The following is a 21,683-nucleotide window of genomic DNA, read 5'->3' as shown; positions in this document are numbered from 1 at the left end:
TGAAAACTGCCAGAAAAGGCCACACAGGGCCACTGCAATGGCAACAGAGCCAGTTAGAAGGCCAGCTAGCAATCCTCCCCCAGCTGTGCAGGGCCCTTCTTTCGCCTCTGCCGGGCCTGGGGTTGAGGCAGCGGCCGTCCTCTTATTCCATCATTTGGCCTCCCTTGTAGTGACAGCGTGCTTTATTACAGTGCTGTCTTATTGTTATTACCATCGTTTAAGGTGGGCCTACAACTGGTTACTGATACGCTGTGCCCTGTCCACCGGTGGTGCGTTTTATTTATTGTTTTTACTGTTTAATTTTAATATGGTGTTTTAACTTTGATACGTAGGGGTTTTTTTTTTAATTGTTATTTCTATATGTTGTGATCCGCCTTGAGCCCGTTTACGGGAAAAGGCGGAATATAAGCCTACTAAATAAATATAATAAATAAATAATAAAGTCCCCCAGGCCCTGGCATGGTCGGACTCCGGGCATGCCAACCCTTCCTTCCAACGCCTCTGGTTCTGGCAGTGCCCCTACTGCAACCCCGGTGGTCAATAATGCAGCCATTCTGCTGTGGATTGGTCCAATGGGAGGGCAGCGGGCAGGAACAGAGCCAAGAGCCCACTTTCCCCGTGCAACAATTCTAGTGAGGATGAAACCCAGCAAAATTACGAGAAGGAAATATACAAGGCAACAAGGAGACCTGGCAACCACTGTATGACTGGTTGGGTGCAGTGTAGGTGTGGAAATTGTGACACTAAGAAATAACACGTTTGTACATAAAAGAATGCCTAAAACAAGGAGTGAGTACTGTATAATATACTGAATAAGATGAAACAATTTCAGGAAATGTGTAGCTGAAAATGTGTAGTTGTAAGAATCCTAGAGAGTAGAAATGTTATAAGAGACAAAACAGAAAACACCAATCGTAAATGATATATAGACAGATTGATGTTTGAATCGGATGTATATGAAATGAGAAAGAAAATGTAATTAAGAGAGGGTTTTTGTCCTCATCTTCCAGCCCTGTCTTTCCCAGATCCCCTGGAAAACGTTCCCTTCCCCTTCTCCTATGACTGAAATCCAATAAAACTTTTAATTAAAAAAAAGAAAAGAACCCCAGCACCATCCCCTGCACAAGAAGAGGTGCACCAGGAAGTGCAAGTCTCAGGCAACCCTGGAGCAAGAGGCAGCCGGTAACGACCAGGTGAGTCTTCCTCTGATGGGATGCGGTGCATGCAGCTGTCAAGCCTGGTTCTTTTCCTAAGAGATGGTTGAGCAGATGTCAGGTTGAGCAAACACTCTGGCCTTTCCCCATTATTTACAACTTAGAGAACAGGTAGGCATCACCATCTGGCAGAGGAATGTTTATGGAAAAGGCCTGCTGTGTTTCAAGGATGTCCTCCCTAAATTCACTTGCTCCCTTATCAGTTGTAACGGTTTATGATACCCTATATAGTAAGCACATAACCTCTGGTATCTCAGTATTTCCATGGACCATGTTCCTTGTAGCACCTTTGAATTCCTAAATAAACCAGTCTATTTGAAAGAAAACAAAGGACTTCATTATTAGGAATCTCGGGGCTTGACAGCAGCAGGGGATTACTGGGGAGGGGGGTAAAGTGGGTCTGAATTGGTGTTCAGATCTTGGGCCTCTGAACTTGATTCTGAATTTTTCACAGGGCACTTGACTCTTAATTGACTCTGGACTTGACTGTGAATTTTGGGCACCACATTTTAAGAAGGATATAGACAAGCTGGGATGGGTCCAGAAGAGGGCGACAAAGATGGTGAGGAGTCTGGAGACCAAGTCCTATGAGGAAAGGTTGAAGCAGCTGGGGATGTTTAGCCTGGAAAAGAGGCGACTGAGAGGTGATAGGATCACCATCTTCAAGTACTTGAAGGGCTGTCATATAGAGGATGGTGTGGAATTGTTTTCTGTGGCCCTGGAAGGTAGGATCAGAACCAATGGGTTGAAATTAAATCAAAAGAGTTTCTGGCTCAACATTAGGAAGAACTTCCTGACCGTTAGAGCGATTCCTCAGTGGAACAGGCTTCCTCGGGAGGGGGTGGGTTCTCCTTCCTTGGAGGTTTTTAAACAGAGGCTGATGGCCATCTGACAGCAATGAAGATCCTGTGAATTTAGGGAGAAGTGTTTGTGAGTTCCTGCATTGTGCAGGGGGTTGGACTAGATGACCTTGGAGACCCCTTCCAACTCTATGATGCTATGATTCTAACTGGGTGTTACCCTTGCCTAAGGTAAAACAGAGGGGGTGACTCAACTTATGTACTTGGACATTTTACTGGATTCTAAATCGGGCATGGCACAGCTTCCTGACAAGCTTTCTGCCCTTTGTTCTGGTTGGGCCAGAGAGGAATGCGTTGGGCTTCCCTGTTAGATCTTGTGTTGCGGCAGGTTCTTCATCACAGTCCGCCAGGCACCTTAATTATTCAGCTGGGTGCAAATGATTTACCTGCCACAAAGGGATCAGAGTGATGTCATGCAATTACATGTGGTCTGGAGATCCTCATCACTTGCCTTCCTCACACCGGGTTATTTCGGCCAGGACTTTTGGAGCCCCAGAACTGGAGAGCTGCCATCAGCCCTGAGAAAGTGGACAAATGCACTTGAAAATTCACCATGGATTTGAGCAGCTTCATCATCAACCATGGAAACATTTCATTTTGGCAGGAGTCTTTCTACAGGGTGGATGGTGTTCACCTCTCCAAGTGGGGAAAGGACCCTGGGCTGTCCAGCGTAGAGGATGTCCTTCTGCCTTGGCTTCAACCTTAGGAGCTTTGGAGGGAATTTCCCCTTCCCCCACTCCGTGCCAGTTTTGCATATCTGGGCAGATCCATTTGAAGGAGAGGGGTCTGCGTGTCCATTGGGGACTCCCTTATGGAGTCTGAGCCACCAGGCACTATGCCCTGCTCAGGGGCTGTGGCCAGGCTCACTTATCAAATGCAATTACTCAGCTGCCCTTGTGATCTCATGAATGTTGGTCACTCCCAGGTTCTTTCCCAGCAGGGAGGCTGTGGGACGTTTTATTGAATGGCAGGTGGGTCACTTGATTGTCTAGAATCTGCCCCCATGCTTTGGCCATGCTCCTTGGTCTGTAATCAATAAATGCTGTGGTCTGTTGTTGATGTTGTTGTCCAAAATGTTGCTGTGTGTTTTGTGTTCCTCTGCAATAACTCTTCCTACTAAGCCCTGGGCCTGCAAGATAACTATTGTGATCTTAGGGATGGGCAATGGGCAGTGCCAGAATCTGGGTGGCTGCAGGTTCCTGCCTGTGTTCCTGAGCAGCCGTTCACCTCCACTGCCTTCAAGGCTCCCACTGTTTTGATATCTGAAGACAAGGATCTGTTGCTGCCACGCAAGACACAACATATCCTGGGAGAAAGATCCAGGTGGGCATCGGCCGTGTTGGTCTGAAGCAGCAGAACAAAGTAGGAGTCAAGTTTCCCACTGCCTAAGTCAGATTGACTGGCAAGTGATCTGAGACTTGACAAGTTCATCACTTGAAGGACCTATCCACAACCCTCTACCAGGTTAGTGCCGCCTTCTTTTTAGTGATCATAAGAACACAAGAACATAAGAGAAGCCCTGTTGGATCAGGCCAATGGCCCATCCAGTGCAACATTCTGTGTCACGTAAGAACAGAAGAGAAGCCATGTTGGATCAGGCCAATGGCCCATCTAGTCCAACACTCCGTGTCACATAAGAACATAAGAGAAGCCATGTTGGATCAGGCCAATGGCCCATCCAGTCCAACATTCTGTGTCACATAAGAACATAAGAGAAGCCCTGTTGGATCAGGCCAATGGCCCATCCAGTCCAACACTCTGTGTCACGTAAGAACAGAAGAGAAGCCATGTTGGATCAGGCCAATGGCCCATCTAGCCCAACACTCCGTATCACATAAGAACATAAGAGAAGCCATGTTGGATCAGGCCAATGGCCCATCCAGTCCAACACTCTGTGTCACATAAGAACATAAGAGAAGCCCTGTTGGATCAGGCCAATGGCCCATCCAGTCCAACACTCTGTGTCACGTAAGAACAGAAGAGAAGCCATGTTGGATCAGGCCAATGGCCCATCCAGCCCAACACTCTGTGTCACGTAAGAACAGAAGAGAAGCCATGTTGGATCAGGCCAATGGCCCATCCAGCCCAACACTCTGTGTCACATAAGAGCATAAGAGAAGCCATGTTGGATCAGGCCAATGGCCCATCCAGTCCAACACTCTGTGTCACATAAGACCAGAAGAGTAGCCCTGTTGGATCAGGCCAATGGCCCATCCAGTCCAACACTCTGTGTCTCACAGTGGCCACAAAAACCAGGTGCCATCAGGAAGTCCACTAGTGAGGCTAGAAGCCCTTCCACTGTGCAAGCACCAAGAATCCAGAGCATCACTGCAAAGAGGCAAAGAGTTCCAATAATACCCTGTGGCTAGTAGCTGCTGGTGGACCTCTGCTCCATATGCTTATCCAATCCCCTCTTGAAGCTATCTATGCTTGTAGCTGCCACCACCTCCTGTGGCAGTGAATTCCACGTGTTTATCACCCTTTGGGTGAAGAAGGACTTCCTTTTATCCGTTCTAACCTGACTGCTCAGCAATTTCATTGAATGTTCACGAGTTCTTGTATCGTGAGAAAGGGAGAAAAGTACTTATTTCTCCACCTTCTCTATCCCATGCATAATCTTGTAAACCCCTATCATGTCACCTCTCAGTCGATGTTTCTCCAAGCTAAAGAGCCCCAAGCGTTTTAACCTTTCTTCATAGGGAAAGTGTTCCAAACCTTTAATCATTCTAGTTGCCCTTTTCTGCACTTTTTCCAATGCGATATCTTTTTTGAGGTGTGGTGACCAGAATAGTACACAGTACTCCAAATGAGGTCACACCATCAATTTATACGGGGGCATTATGATACTGGCTGATTTGTTTTCAATTCCCTTCCTAAAAATTCCCAGCATAGCATTGGCCTTTTTTATTGCAGTCACACACTGTCTCAACATTTTCAATGAGTTATCTACCACAACCTCAAGATCTCTCTCTTGGTCAGTCTCCACCAGTTCACACCCCATCAACGTATTTAAAAATTGTCATCTTACCAGGCAGACAGCCACAGAAGCAATCCCAAGATGCAATAAACAAGTTACATATGTGGTTTTATTTGCCAAGACCCAACCTACCCATGACCCTGTAGCCTAAGTGGCTACTGTTTGGCACAGCATTCAAGCTGAACTTTGTGTGTAAACATTGAAGAAGTCCAGAGAAAGGCTTTGCTCACAAGAGGCTCAGAACAGAAAGGGCAACCAGCAGTCACGTTGAGGTTTCCTGCTTCCCTGCTCTCAGGAACCACCTCCTCCCCTGAGTTATGTGGTTGGGATCATCTCAGAAGCCTGGCAGCCCAAATACAAGGCCGTACCTGTGACTTTTAGCTCCATACCTTGGGGATCTAGTTGACAGCTGTTTTCAAGAGTTTTGACAAGGCTTGGCTTTCAAGGGGGAGTATTTTTCCTGGCTATGCCAATGGAGCCAGGTGCCCAAAGAAAGCAGAAGTTGACATGGAACTCAGAAGCAGTTGTAAAACCTTCCCAAAATAACCCCTTTGTGCACATGAGATAAGGTCAAGATCTTGAACTAAGAGGCAGTGATATTTTGGTTGAAGTGCTATGACACCAGGGAGAAGCTGATCTGGGGGGAGGATGTAAAGGAACGACAATGTGCTGCAGGAATGCCTGCTTTTGCTAATTCCAGATTAAAAGTAGACAAATTTGGATTTTACACAAGTACTTGACACAACAAAGAAGGATATGGTTGTACAAAGAGGACAAAGAGCTGGTCTGCAGAAGTGCCCTGGGTGGAAGGCAGGGAATGTTGAAGCCTCTTCTCTGCTGTGCACACAATGAGGCACGGAGGCAATGGAGCCTTATTTAAAAGAAAGCTCTTTAGAGCCAGTTTGGTGTAGTGGTTAAGTGCGCAGACTCTTATCTGGGAGAACTGGGTTTGATTTGCCAATCCTCCACTTGCACCTACTGAAATGGCCTTGGGTCAGCCATAGTTCTCAGAGATTGTCCTTGAAAGGGCAGCTTCTGTGAGAGCCCTCTCAGCCCCACCCACCTCACAGGGTGTCTGTTTTTGTTTCAGTTTATAGGTTCCATTTATTAAGAGTCTCCAGTGGGTATGCTCTCTGTCTCGGGGTCCAAGTCTGATCTGATTCACCAGAAAGCTCCTTCTAATCTCCCTCCAGGCCTGTAGCTAGGAAATTTTAAGCAGAGGGGCACTGGGGAAAGCGGTGGGGGCCGCAAAGCTCAAAATGATGTCACAAAATGTGACAAAAATAAAATAAAAACCCTCTTTTCGAATTGTATTTCCCCCTGCTCTTTTTCTGGAGTGTGTGTGTGTGGGGGGGGGAACCAAAAGACTGCGTGACCCCAGGGAAAGGGGAGGCAGGTCTGAGTACCAGATCTTGCAAAGAGGCAGGCCTGAGTGCCAGATCCGTATTGGTCCTGCAAAAGGGGGAGAATCTCCTCCTCTGTGCTCTTGTATTTCTGCAAGTGCTGACTGTGCTCTGCAAGAAGAAGGCGCCTTTCTACTCCTTTCTCCCAGATGTGCTGACGAAGAAGCCGCCTCCAAACCTGCCACAGCTGGGCAAAGAGGGAGGAAACCTTTGCCCTCATCCAGGAGCTCTGGATCTTTTGGAAGGAGCAGAAGGCTTCCCTGCAAAATCTGAGCAACTTGATCTTTAAAGCCTTTTTGCAAAGGGCGGTGAGCCTCTGCCTGAGGAAGGGGCTGTGCCTTGAGGCTCATTCCTGACCTTGGGCTTCTCTGTGGGGGACTCAAGCAGCCCCCTGAGGGGTGATCCAGGGCAGGGCTGCCTTAACGCATGGGCCTGATGGGCACTTGCCCGTGGGCTCCACGAACATAGGGGCCCCATACTAATCTGTGTATGCTGCAGTACTAATAACCATTTACATTTTTATTCCTGTGAGTAGTTGTCGTAGGGGCCCAGTACACTGCTTTGCCCAGGGCCCACAATGCTGTTAAGATGGCCCTGATCCAGGGGTTTGTCCTCCGGGGGGGCAGGCATGGAGCCCACTGGAGGTTTAGCCCAGGATCCAGGCCCGCGCCCTGCAGCTAGGAACTCCTTGCTGCCATGCGATGCCAGAACAAGTCCTCAAGGGACAGGTGGGCAAGCAAGCAAAGGAACACCCCCTTGCCTGGCTGGCTGGCACATGGATTGGGGTGGCTGGCAGGGGGGTAAGTGGTGGGGCTGGTCTCCTGTGGGCCCCATCATGGTTACAGGCCTTTGTAAGAGAACTTCTACTCTCAGGACAGCAACTGAGTGCCCCCCCTCCACACACACACTGGTTTTTGAATGCTGTAGAAGAAGTAAGACTTGTGTCCATTTTTTTCATTGCCCCGGATCAAACTGAGACCCAGATTTCCTATCTCATTACCAGTGATGATATCTCCATGCCTACAACTCTTCTGCCTATCGCACCTAATGCAATCAAGCCTATTGCCATTCAGCATCCGAAAATCATCTTTATAAAGTTTGTATCTCCAGCGCCTCATGTTACATTTTATGGCACGCATGGCCTGGCCTGACAAAGTGACATCTATGTCAGATCCAGCCCTCATAACAAACGAGTTTGACACCCCTGCTCTAATATCTATGTGGGCAGGCAAGTGAATAGAATTATTATAGGCCAGTAACTCACGGGAGCTTTCCTGCCCTTCGGGGAAAGCTCTTTTTCTTCGTGTTGCATCTCAATCGGTAGCTACTGCTTTGGGAGAGAAAGCCGTGGGTGGAGCAGAAGTGATCTGAACTCCGCCGTCGGTGCAAAGTCTCCTCAACACACAGGCCCAGAATCAGGCATTATGCGTAAAGGTTGTGGGGCAGCTGAAGCCCCATACCTTCCAAAGGAGCAAGGGCATCATTGCTTCCCAATATGGTGGGAGGGTGCAGTGTTTCCACCTCAGAGTGGAGGTGAAGAGGGAGAAGAACGCAGAACCTACCACATGACATGGGTGCTGTTTTACATGCAGTGGAATACTGGGCATCATTTTGCAAATGGCTGAGTTCTGGTATGTTGTCTTTCTGTTGCACAGCTGTAGACAGGACAGGCAAGCTGGCAAGAGTTTCCCATCAGGCAGCAACATTCTGTTCTCTAAGGGAGTTAGGGGACTCCATAGTCTACCAAGCTGTACCTATCACTGACAAACAGACACCAACATCCATCAAGCGTAAACAGGACAAACGAGTCATTGAATGTATCCCTTCAGATGCCCGTAGGTGCCCCCTTTTGTTTGCTGGGCACTGCCAGAGAAGGAGACCGTTCTCCTTTGCAATCTAGATGTGAACCGCAAGTGCTGAGACCCCTGCCTGCCCTTTCCCTTTCTTTCCTTTGCCACTTTCCTGATGCATACAGATGTGGTCTAGCAATTAGCGGCGCCTTCTGGACGAGAAGAACGATGTCCTTCAGCACCCATGCCCATGACTTGCCACCTTTGTGAAACAGCGGTGATGCTGAAAGAAATGCTTCTTTGACGGCGAGCATGTTGTTCTAAAGCTGCCACGCTGGGAAAGAAAAGCAGCGTTCAAAGCTGCCAGGCGATTGACTTTATGGCTCTATTGATGAGGAGGTTAATGCAGGGGAAAAAGAGCCTTTCATAAAAGACAGAGTAAGCTTACACATGACTTTTGATTCCTGTTTGCAAAAGAAATTTGATTTGGCAGATCTGAGAAGCACAAACTGTGCTGGTTAAAATGCTGGGTTCGTTTCACTCATGGAAAGTTTTTATTTTTAAAAAGAACAGAAATGTGGTAATCCAAACTGTGACTCAATAAAGACATCCTTAGATGATGAATTGGCAGGGGCCAACATTTCCCCCCATAAAAGCCTGCCTCAGGGAATTCTAACTGCATAACTCAAAATGACATACCTTTAGGCCTTGTTTTGTCTTAAAATAAAAAGAGAGCAGTTATGTTCACTCAGGACCTTTTTTTTTTTTTTTTTTTTTGCTTCCCTGGAGCAGCCATAATCAGAAACAGAGTCTTCTATGAAAGGAAAACATAAAATGTTTAGGTTTTTTCTTAAAAAGTACCGTTTATGTGCCCTCACAGAAGTCTAGCACAAATGGAGCTTCCTGCTTCCACTGGTTTTGAGAGCTCCTGGGATGGAAAATGTCTTGGAAAGAGGCAGGGAGGGCTCTTGGGCTCCATGACCATTTTGTCCATCAGTCCCCCCCCCCCCCGCCCCGTGGTGGTGTGGAGGGCTGCAGTTCAGTCTCTTGGCTTCCTCCTGGGCCATCCCAGGATCACTTGGCCCTCTTGGCCCTCTTTGCTCTTCATAAATCAAATCAAGTTTATCATATTTATCTCATTGGGCTCATAGGATTCCCTTTTCCCCTTCGTTGTTGCTGTTATGTTATTATTTAACTTGTTATATACGGTTGATTGTTTAGGATCACATTGCATTTTCTGTTGCTATATCTCAAATACCAGTTTGGCGCTGTGATGCCATTTACCGTTTCCTTTTGCCAAATTTATATGTACCTAATTATTGTATGATCCTTTTTATTTCAATAAAAGCTTAAAAAATTTTTTTTTAAAAAAAAGTTTGTTCTGCCCCCCCTTCTTCTTGCTTCTCTTCTCTCTCGAGTCCCCCTCTGCCCTCAACCCTCCCCCCACTCCACTCCAGCTGGCTCAGAGGGGAGCCAGCCCCCCACCCCCACCCCCAAGGCAGGCCACAGCTGGGGCACCTGAGCTTCCGGTTGGTCCCCATTGGCATTCACGGGGAAGGGGAGGGGGTTTGAAACTGCCTCACCAGCACAACAGCTTTGCCACCGGAACATATGAAGCTGCCTTATACTGAATAAGACCTTTAAGAACATAAGAACATAAGAGAAGCCATGTTGGATCAGGCCAACGGCCCATCAAGTCCAACACTCTGTGTCACACAGTGGCAAAAAATGTTATATACACACATACACTGTGGCTAATAGCCACTGATGGACCTGTGCTCCATACACTGTGGCTAATAGCCACTGATGGACCTGTGCTCCATACACTGTGGCTAATAGCCACTGATGGACCTGTGCTCCATATTTTTATCTAAACCCCTCTTGAAGGTGGCTATACTTGTGGCCGCCACCACCTCCTGTGGCAGTGAATTCCACATGTTAATCACCCTTTGGGTGAAGAAGTACTTCCTTTTATCCGTCTTAACCTGTCTGCTCAGCAATTTCATCGAATGCCCACGAGTTCTTGTATTGTGAGAAAGGGAGAAAAGTACTTCTTTCTCTACTTTCTCCATTCCATGCATTATCTTGTAAACCTCTATCATGTCACCCCGCAGTCGACGTTTCTCCAAGCTAAAGAGTCCCAAGCGTTTCAACCTTTCTTCATAGGGAAAGTGCTCCAGCCCTTTAATCATTCTAGTTGCCCTTGTCTGCACCTTCTCTAAAGCTATAATATCCTTTTTGAGGTGCGGCGACCAGAACTGCACACAGTACTCCAAATGAGACCGCACCATCGATTTATACAGGGGCATTATGATACTGGCTGATTTGTTTTCAATTCCCTTCCTAATAATTCCCAGCATGGCATTGGCCTTTTTTATTGCAAACGCACACTGTCTTGACACTTTCAGTGAGTTATCTATCATGACCCCAAGATCTCTCTCTTGATCAGTCTCTGCCAGTTCACACCCCATCAACTTGTATTTGTAGCTGGGATTCTTAGCCCCAATGTGCATTACTTTGCACTTGGCCACATTGAACCGCATCTGCCACGTTGACGCCCACTCACCCAGCCTCAACAGATCCCTTTGGAGTTCCTCACAATCCTCTCTGGTTCTCACCACCCTGAACAATTTAGTGTCATCCGCAAACTTGGCCACTTCACTGCTCACTCCGAACTCTAAATCATTTATGAACAAGTTAAAAAGCATGGGACCCAGTACCGAGCCCTGCGGCACCCCACTGCTTACCGTCCTCCACTGCGAAGACTGCCCATTTATACTCACTCTCTGCTTCCTATTACTCAGCCAGTTTTTGATCCACAAGAGGACCTGTCCTTTTACTCCATGATTCTCAAGCTTTCTAAGGAGCCTTTGATGAGGAACTTTATCAAAAGCTTTCTGGAAGTCAAGGTAAACAACATCTATCGGGTCTCCTTTGTCCACATGTTTGTTCACCCCCTCAAAGAAATGCAACAGGTTAGTGAGGCAAGATCTTCCCTTGCAGAACCCATGCTGAGTCTTCCTCAATAACCCGTGTTCATCAATGTGCCTACTCATTCTGTCCTTGATAATGGTTTCTACCAACTTTCCCGGTATTGAAGTCAGACTGACTGGCCTGTAGTTTCCCGGATCTCCTCTGGAACCTTTTTTAAAGATGGGGGTGACATTTGCTACCTTCCAGTCCTCAGGAATGGAGGCAGATTTCAATGAAAGATTACAGATTTTTGTTAGAAGATCCACAAGTTCAACTTTGAGTTCCTTCAGAACTCTCGGATGTATGCCATCCGGACCCGGTGACTTATTAGTTTTTAATTTGTCTATCAGTTGTAGGACCTCCTCATTTGTCACCTCAATCTGACTCAGGTCTTTCAACACCCCTTCCAAAATTAGTGGTTCTGGGGCGGGCAAAAAGTTCTCGTCTTCTACAGTGAAGACGGAGGCAAAAAATTCATTTAGCTTTTCAGCCATTTCCCTATCCTCCTTCAGTAATCCTTTTACCCCATGGTCATCCAAGGGCCCCACTGCCTCCCTGGCTGGTTTCCTACTTCTAATATATTTGAAGAAAGTTTTATTGTTGGTCTTTATGTTTTTTGCAATATGCTCCTCATAGTCCCTTTTTGCCTGCCTGATCACAGTCTTGCATTTGATTTGCCACTGCCTGTGTTCCCTTTTATTAATCTCACTTGGACTGGTTTTCCACCGCTTAAAGGAGTCCTTCTTACCTTTTACAGCTTCCATTACTTTATTTGTTAACCACGCAGGCCTTTTCTTATGCCTGTTTGTGCCTTTCCTAACTTGTGGTATGTATTTTATCTGAGCTTCTAGGATTATAGTTTTAAATAGCGTCCAAGCTTTCTCAAGGGTTTTGACCGTATGTACCTTTCCTTTCAGTTTCTTCCTCACATGCCTCCTCATCTCAGTGTATTTACCCCTTTTAAAGTTAAACGTGGTTGTGGTGGTCTTTTGGGGCAACTCCCTATTTATACAAACGGTGAAATCAATAACATTATGGTCACTGCTCCCAAGCGGCGCAATCACTTTTACATCTCTCACCAAGTCTTGGGCATTACTTAGGACCAAATCCAGGATCGCCCCACCCCTGGTAGGTTCTGAGACCATCTGCTCCATAGCACAGTCATTGAGAGCATCAAGAAACTCAATCTCTTTCTCTCGACCAGAACACATATTGACCCAATCAATCTGCGGGTAGTTAAAATCACCTATTACAACACAGTTTTTACGTTTAGCCGCTATCTTTAAGCCTTCCATCATATTATAATCGTCCTCTCTCTTTTGATTTGGTGGGCGATAACAAACTCCCATAGTTAAATTTCCTTTTGGGCCCTCTATTTCAACCCAAAGCATTTCTAAAAGTGAATCTAATTCTCTGATCTCAGCCTTACTGGACCGTATATCCTCTCTGACATACAGAGCCACCCCACCTCCAACCCTTCCCTCCCTATCCTTCCGATATAGCTTATATCCAGGAATCACCGTGTCCCACTGATTCTCCTCATTCCACCAAGTTTCTGAAATTCCCACAATGTCTATGTTTTCTCCCAGCACTAAACATTCCAATTCACCAATTTTACTTTGAACACTTCTAGCATTTGCATACAAACATCTATAATTTCCCAGGCGAGCTAGGCCCGCCACCTTCCTCCTGCCGCCTCGAGACACTGGCAGACAGTCCATATTGTTTGTTACCTTCACAGTGGACAACTCCGGTCCGTTACCCGGTAGAAAAATAGCAGCTAACCCTTCATCTCTTTGAGACGAGTCCTCCCGAACCAGAGACATTTCATCTCCTGTCGGCTTTCCCCCAAGATTTAGTTTAAAAACTGCTCTGCCACCTTTTTGATTTTAAGCGCCAGCAGCCTGGTTCCATCCGGGGACAAATGGAGACCGTCTCTTTTGTACAGCTCCCGCTTGTTCCAGAAAGCATCCCAGTGCCTAACAAACTTAAACCCTTCCTCCTTACACCATCGTCTCATCCACACATTGAGACTTCTAATTTGTGCCTGTCTCTCCTGCCCTGCACGTGGAACAGGTAGCACTTCCGAGAAGGCTACCTTGGAGGTCCTGGCCTTAAGTCTCCCGCCTAGCAGCCTAAATTTTTCCTCCAGGACCTCACGACTGCATTTCCCCACATCGTTGGTGCCAACATGCACCACGACCACAGGCTCCTCCCCAGCACTGTCTATCAGTCTATCTACTACACGCGTAATGTCCGCTACCTTCGCACCAGGCAGGCAAGTCACCATACGGTCAGTACGCGGTTTCGCCACCCGGCTGTCTACTTGCCTAATGATCGAATCACCAACTACCAATACCCCCCCTCTCCCCCTGCTCAGGGATGGTTCCTTGGCGCGAAAGGATTCCCGCTCACCGACCGAAGAAGAGGTCCCTTCTGAGGGCGCATTCCCCTTATCCTCAGCACGGTGCCCTGTTCCCTCTCGACCCTCACGCTCTCTGGCAGCAACGGGGCTGCTACGTTCTGAGCGGGGCTCATCTAATACGCCCCCGAGAGTCTTCCCCAAGTGCCTAACTGACCGTCTCTGCTTCTCCAGGGCAGTCACCTCGGCCTCAAGGGTACGAACTCGTTCCCTGAGGACCAGGAGCTCCTTGCATCGAGCACACACCCAAGACTTCTGTCCTTTGGGCAGATAGTCATACATGTGACACTCAGTGCAAAACACTGGTCCATCAAAGTCAGTACTGTCTTCTCAGACTGGCAGCGGCTCTCCAGGGTCTCAAGCTGAGGTTTATTCGCTCCTATTTGCCTGGACCCTTTTTTGGAGATGCCAGGGATTGAACCTGGGACCTTCTGCTTCCCAAGCAGATGCTCTACCACTGAGCCACCGCCCCTCCCCAAGGTCAACCTTGCCATTTATCTCAGCTGCGTCGCTATCAGGAAGATAGGACAATTACACCATTACCTCAAAGTCTGTTGGCCCCACCAAAGGCAAGACCTTCCCTTTCCCCTGCTGACTGTGTAATTGAATTGGAAGTTTATTTAAACCTCTGCATTTCATGGGATCATAGAGGTGGAAGAGGCCACAGAGGTCATCTAGTCCAACCCCCTGCTCAATACAGGATCAGCCTAAAGAATCCCTGCCAAGGGTTTGCCCAGCTGCTGCTTGAGGACTGCCACTGAGGGGGAGCTCAATGCTGCCCTTGGCGGTTGACGCCACTGCTGAACAACTCCGGTTGCAAAAAAAAGTCTTCCCAATATCCCTGCCCTTCATTTAGACCCATTCTTGAGACTCCTTTCCTGTGCTGCCAACAGGAACAGCTCCCTGCCTTTCTCTAAGGGACAGTCCTGCAAATATGTATACGGAGCAATCCTGTCCCTCCCCTCAACCTCCTCTTCTCTAGGCTGAGCATCCCCAAGTCCCCCAGCCTCTCCTCTCAGGGCTTCTTGGGGCGTTTTCGCACTTACCTTACACCGGAGCGACGTCCCTCTTCACCGCGCAGCGTCTGCACAGATTTCGCACTAATTGCTCCGCAGAACCTGGAAGAGCCGCAAAGTCCTGCAGCTTTTGCGTCGCAAATGTAACCCGCCAAAAACCAGTTTACATTTGCGACGCAAAAGCCGCAGGACTTTGCGGATCTTCTGGGTTCTGAGTAGCAATTAGTGCGAAATCCGCGCAGACGCTGTGTGGTGAAGAGGGACGTCGCTCCGGCGTAAGGTAAGTGCGAAAATGCCCTTGGTCTCCAGCCCCTGAGCATCTTTCTTGCTCTCTTCCTCACCCCCTCCATTCCGTCCACATCCTCGTTGAAGGAAGGCTGAGGTCCCCATCTCAACTGCTACTCTCTTCTCAACACAACAAAATTGTTCAACAAGGCTGGGGACCACTGGTTTTCATATATGGACTGACTTGATTTTACCGTATGGGCTGGTTTTAGTATAAGGGCTCTTAAACAGGCTTCCCTCCTTTGCTTAAATTGGCTGGGTGAGTTGCATCTCGAAACACTGTTTTCAGATTCGCATGGGAAGGTGCACAGAGCTGCCCTTCTGATGCTGGGGGGGCGGGGGTCTGCATGTGCCACCTCTCAGATGTTCCTTTGCCTTCCCGCTTTCCTTGCGGCTGCTCTGCTCAACCTTCACAAGTTATGCCATGCAAATATTGGTGCTTGGGAATCAAAATGGGTAATACATTTTTCTTTTTTTTCATTTTGCCAGTCTCTTTACATTATCGGAAGCTGACCTTTTGAATAATTCTAAATAAGTAGTTTTGTCTACTTTTCAGGGTTTTTTCTGCATCTGGACTGTAGGAAATGTTTCCAGTTTTTGCACATCCCCAAAGATCTGAACTGCAAAAGTTAACTGTCGTTGCAGGACAGAAATAAGTCAAGCTGAAAAGAAGCCCATTAAATCTATGGGATGCTTCAACAGTGTGATGGTTATATATTCTTGTGACTAGATAGTTACAGTTAAAGTTCTGCCTGATCCTTCCTAGGGTTGCCACTGAATTAGCAAAGATCAATGTTTGGGGATGGATTTGGTGGTCTTGCAGAGAGGAAGCCCCCCTCCCCCTGACCAGCAAGGTAATTGGTATCTACTTATTGCATATATAATTTACTTTTTGTGCAGTGTTAAAGTAGTTCAAGGATTCAGTGAGTTGTGTGAAGGAATAAGATGAAGGGTAGATGAATGGAGGAGCACCACTTTGCATCTACTTGCTTCTCTTTTGTAACAGGGAGCGAGTGCGGAGGATCTGCTCTTTCTTAAAGAACAGAAATGGAACCCCCGCACCCCCCCCCCGTGCTGTTCTCTGTGCCAAATACTAATGGCTACAAACATGCACCGTCTCAGATATTTCCTAAGAAGCCAGCTATTTAAAACTTCTCTGTTGGCTTCAAGCTTAGTCAAACCAAAGAGGAATGGAGCAGAAACTAAAGTCATGTTGCCTTTCCTTCCTAAGTATCTTTCCATCATAATTTTTGCCTAACTTATATCCTGCTTAAATATAACTTAAAAAAATAAAAGTGAAATCAAGACTTAAAATTAAAAGCCTATGGGGGGAAATGGAGAAAAACAGAAAGGACTTCAAAGGCTTATAAAATCCTAAATCTGGCAATTGATTTGTTTTTCATGGAAGTACCATTAGTATAGTTTTCAGTTTTTAAAAAACCTAATGAATAGGGTATGATTTCCATCCATGGATTTGTGCCTCAAATTCAGTTCAAATGCACAGGCAAAAACAGAGCCAGCATTACTGAAAACCCAGCCACTGAATTCTGAGAAGCTAAAAATGTAGAATTATGTCCGTTACAATGTAAGAACTGATTAATTGCAGCCTAACGGCATAAATCTATAGAATGGGTTTTAATGGCTCATTAATTGTAATGATTTTCATGCTGCTTTCATGATTTTATCTTCTTCAAAAAAGATGCCTTGAACAGAACTCTGGAGAATAAATACATAAATCCTATCTCTGAAGCCCAAAGAAGTTCAGCTTGGTTGTCCTGGAGATTTTGAGTCTGCCCCAGCTCGGATGAACAACAAATCATTTCCTTTAAGTTGAACTTCCTGGCATGAGTTCCATGATTATAACACAACAGCATGACTGAGGATAGAAGAGAAAACAAAGGGAAAGCCAATACTGCAAAAATGATTTATAATTAAACAAACAGCCTTGCAAGTGTCTCTTCCACCCTAAATTATTTTACAGGGTTTTTGTGAAGGAATGCCCCACATACGCTGCTCCATCCAAGAAGGATGGGTTACAACAACTATGAGAAACCAGAACAGAAAAAATAAACCCCGTCAAGCCGTTTTTCAGATGAAAACATGGTGGAAAATGATGAGCACTTATGGAGGCACCCTTCCCCCAAGAAAATAACTGCATAATGAATCAGGCCCTCCATCTGTCAGTGCCAATGTTGTCTACTCTAACTCCAAAGTCCAGAGTAGAGGTCTTTGACATCACCTACTCCTGGATCCTTTCAACTGGGGATACTGGATTCTGTTGCTGGTCTACAGCCCTCCCTCAATAGATCATTAGATACACAGAAAAAACTTTATCCATTCTACTAAGAAGTGATCAATGAACAAGACATTAAAATGTGCAGAGGAACATGCCATTTGGAGGAGTTGTTCTCTCGCCACTTCTGACGTCTTCATAATAAGAATGTCCCCCCTTCTTCCTTCTTTGATCAACAGCCTCTCATTGCTTCTTCACAGCAGGTTTCCCTCTTCTCTCTTTGCAAGCTCAGTTCCTCTTGAGCGAGCCCCTTGAACTTTTCTCAGGCTTTCACGTTTTAATCAAAATCCACTGGCTCCCCTGAACAAGTAGCTATGAATGGCTTGGGACAAGTTTATTGAGGAGATAACTGGCAGAACCTCACATTTGGCCAGGCAAAACAAGGCTAGGATTTATTAAAAGTTAGACAGAAGGAGTGACTCTTCGCTCAGAGAGCCATTGCCAGGAATCACACAATTAGCATAAATGATCACAATTATTGAAATCAAAAGCATGGGCAGACTCAAGTCTCCACCAGCTTGTCAGCTCTTTCCCAGAAAGTTCGGTACCCAGCAGCTGGAGACACTACATCCTTAGGGCCCCGTACCTTCAAAGCCAGCAGCTGCATTCCCAGGTGAGAATGTGCCCGTTGCTATGGTAGCAAGATAAGCAATATAACAGTAGCAGCAAAAGGTGCAAAGTAACAAGCATCTATCACACCCCCCCACCTCCTGCACACTCTTAGACACTCAAACACATGGTTCACAGGTCAGCAGCAAAGAAACAAAGCTTAACTTTGTCAGCAAGAAAGGAAATATGTCAGGCCCAGCCTGATAAAAGGGAGTGCGCTTACCTCTTTTTCTACCATTTCTGGGCTTTCCCTGTCATTTCTTCACTTCTCTGGGATCAGGGTGGGAGGGGAAGGCGGAGAGGAGTCCCCAACAGCCGAGCACAGCCATCTACTTCTGCAGGCTGGTGTCGCTGAGGGCTATGCCAGCCAGCTTGGCAAGTCGGCAACTCACAGAGATTGCTCCAGGAGTTAAAGCAGCCCCAACAACAGCACCCCAGTGCGCCCCAATGGCTTCCCTCGCCCCCTGCAATATCTCAGGAATGTGGGGGGCCCTGCAAGGCCACAGCTAAGGGGACTGCCATCTTCTGGGCATGGAGCAGAAGCCACTAGGGATGTATGTGTGTGGGGGGGGGGCAGTATTTGTGAATGTCCTGCATTGTGCAGGGGGTTGGACTAGATGACCCTGGAGGTCCCTTCCAACTCTATGATTGGTGGGGGACCTCCTGGAGCAACAGGCACCCAAAGAGGGGGCGCCACAGTTAGAGAGGGTGCCAGAGATGCAACAAGACAAAAACAGCTCTAGCAGGGGTGGGGTAGGGGCTGCTGGCATGGGCCTGGTCAGAACCCACAGCAGAAGGTCAGAGAACCCATCAGCCCACACCAGGGACCCCAAAATCCAGAGGAGAGAGAAGGGTAGAAAGGAGGCATGATAGACCCACAGCTCTCCTGCAGCCCCTGGGGGGGGGGCCAATTGGGGGGACTTTCTCCATTTGGGAGAGGCCCCCAGGGGGGATCAGGCCACTCCAGTGCTGTGGGCCCATCCTCAAAAAACCCAGGGATCCACAGTGTAGACAGTACCAGGGTAGGTGGGCAGGGAGGAATTGAAACCCCCCTTTCAGGAAACCGGAAGGTGTGCTGACGGGGGGAGGGGACTTGGTGGAGTAGCCCTGAGCTCTCCAGAGACACCTCCAGTGTAAACCCAGTGCCCCAAAACCCCAGGGATCCACACAGAAGACAGTGAAGCTAGGGGATCCAGCAGCAACGGATGGCTCCCTGAAGAGGTTCCTCAGGAGCAGAGAGGGCAGTGCCAGGGGGACCTGGAGGGGAACCTCACAAAATAACAGAGTCCAGAGGACAATCCCTGCAGCTGAAGGAGTTAGTTTTTCCTATCATAGGAGACAACGGTTGAGTAGGGGCACCCAAAGAGGTTGACCCCCTGGTCCAGTCATTTTGAAACTCAAGGGTTCTCTCAGGCAGAGGCTCCTGCAGATACACTGCAAATTGTGTGTCTCTTGCTCAAAACCCCTCCCCCCAACCCCCAGACATTACACCCTATGTTTTGCCATTGACTTCAATGGCCCATAGGGCATTGGGAAAGGAAAGGAAAGGTCCCCTGTGCAAGCAGCAGTCATTTCCGACTCTGGGGTGATGGTGCTTTCACAACGTTTTCACGGCAGACTTTTTACGGGGTGGTTTGCCATTGCCTTCCCCAGTCATCTACACTTCCCCCCCCAGCAAGCTGGGGACTCATTTTACCGACCTCGAAAGGATGGAGGGCTGAGTCAACCTGAGCCAGCTACCTGAAACCAACTTCCGCTGGGTTTGAACTCAGGTCGTGAGCAGAGCTTAGGACTGCAGTACTGCAGCTTTAACACTCTGCACCACGGGGCTCTTCCATAGGGCATAATGGAACTATATATTCTGAAATAGCTAAACATCTCTCAGACATATTCAGCTTCCTGAATACCCTTGAATCTGAATTTTACCATTTTTTTTCTTTTGCAGACCCCTACTGGGAACTGAAAGAGCCCCGTGGCGCAGAGTGGTAAAGCTGCAGTACTGCAATCAGAGCCCTCTGCTCATGACCTGAGTTCGATCCCAGCAGAAGCTGGTTCAGGTAGCCAGCTCCAGGTTGACTCAGCCTTCCATCCTTCCGAGGTCGGTCAAATGAGTCCCCAGCTTGCTGGGGGGAAAGTGTAGATGACTGAAGAAGGCAATGGCAAACCACCCCGTAAAAAGTCTGCAGTGAAAATGTTGTGAAAGCAACATCACCCTGGAGTCGGAAACAACTGCTGTTTGCACAGGGGGCTACCTTTACCTTACTGGGAACTGAGAGCAACTTTGAGCACTTAAACTAAGCCTGAGTTCGGTGGCACCTTTAGGACCAACAAAATTTCATTCTGGGTGTGCTCAGGGCTTTTTTTCTGGAAAAGGAGAGGGAAATGGAGAAACACAAGGGTGCCCCTCATGAACTTTTATTTTTTTAGAATTTTGTTTCCATGAGGAGGTTCCGGAATGCTGTTCCCCCAGGAAAAAAAGCCCTGTTTATACGCAGAATTAAACTTTGTTAGTCTTCAAGGTGTCACTGGACTTAAACTTTGTGAGACCAACACAGCTGCCCACATGGATCTGTCTTCACGGAAGGTGCCACCAGGGACGGCTCACCCACTAGGCAAACTAGGCACTTGCCTAGGGCGCTGGGAGGGAGGGGGCGCCAAATTGGGCTCCCCCACCCGCCCATGACAAACGGCTAGTTTGCCTGCCTCCCACTCTCCCCTCCACCGCCGCACTTTTCCTTCCCTTCCTGCCCCCCCATCGCCGCTGCCGCCACCGCACTTTCCCTTCCTTTCCCTCCCTTCCTGCCCCCCCGGATCACCGCCGCACTTTTCCTTCCCTTCCCTTTCTTCTCGACTCCCCCCCAACGCCGCCGCTGCCGCACTCTGCAGTGCTTTAAACCCACTATATTATAAACTCCATCAAGCGTCTGAAGAAGTCTGCCTGCACGTGAAAGCTCACACCTTGAATTAAACTTTGTTGGTCTTAAAGGTGCCTGACTGGAGTCAAACTTTGTTCTCTTGCTTCAGAGCAACACGGCTGCCCACCTGGATCTAGCTTTTGAGGGGATAACTTAATTCTTAGCTAGATTAGCTGGCAGGGATTAGGAGGGTGGAATATTCTGCATCTTCCTGCCATGTAGCCATGTGGTCATTTGTCTTTATGTCTACCTCCCTCATCCCCGCACCCAGTGTGCCTTCTCCATGTATTTTGCTTTGTTGATACATTTATTTTTGTCACACACATTGCACCTAGTAAAGCATCCTCATTCACTTCATGTAGTTTGGTCTTTATGGCTGCTTACAGACTGGCACTTTGAGCCAACTCAGGAACGCCTTAGAAATCAGCCAGAAAAATCCTTCCACACACAAACATTTGCCCCCCCCCCCCGTCTACGTCCCACACTCGCCCTGCCCTCCAGCCTCCACAGTGTGGCGCAAAAAGTTACCACTTCCAAAGTGGTAGCAAATATTTGAGCTGAATGCCAATCGCCATCTGGAAGCACAAAGGCACACGCAAGGTGCCTTTGTGTGTGAAACTGCCAAGCCTCCTCAAGCCATTTCCACCTTTTTCCCCCCTTAAAAAATGCCCAGAGCACGTGAGCACTTGACTTGGGGAGGGGGGAAGAGTGGTCTGGTTTCTGAGGCACCAGCCCATCTGAAGGCACGAAGCCACCTCCTGAACGGGATGGGGCTGCCTCCCCGGAAAGTGTGCAGGCTGAGGCTTCAGAACAGCTCTTTTTGGGGCAGCCGATTCGGGACACCTCCAATCTGGCCCCAAATGCCCACCTGTTATCAGCCTATCTATCCCTTACTGGCTGGCATTTGCCCAGGTTCAGATTTCAAA

This window comes from Heteronotia binoei, chromosome 3 (assembly GCF_032191835.1).
Source record: "Heteronotia binoei isolate CCM8104 ecotype False Entrance Well chromosome 3, APGP_CSIRO_Hbin_v1, whole genome shotgun sequence".
NCBI lineage: Eukaryota > Metazoa > Chordata > Lepidosauria > Squamata > Gekkonidae > Heteronotia > Heteronotia binoei.
This window is presented reverse-complemented; position numbering follows the sequence as displayed.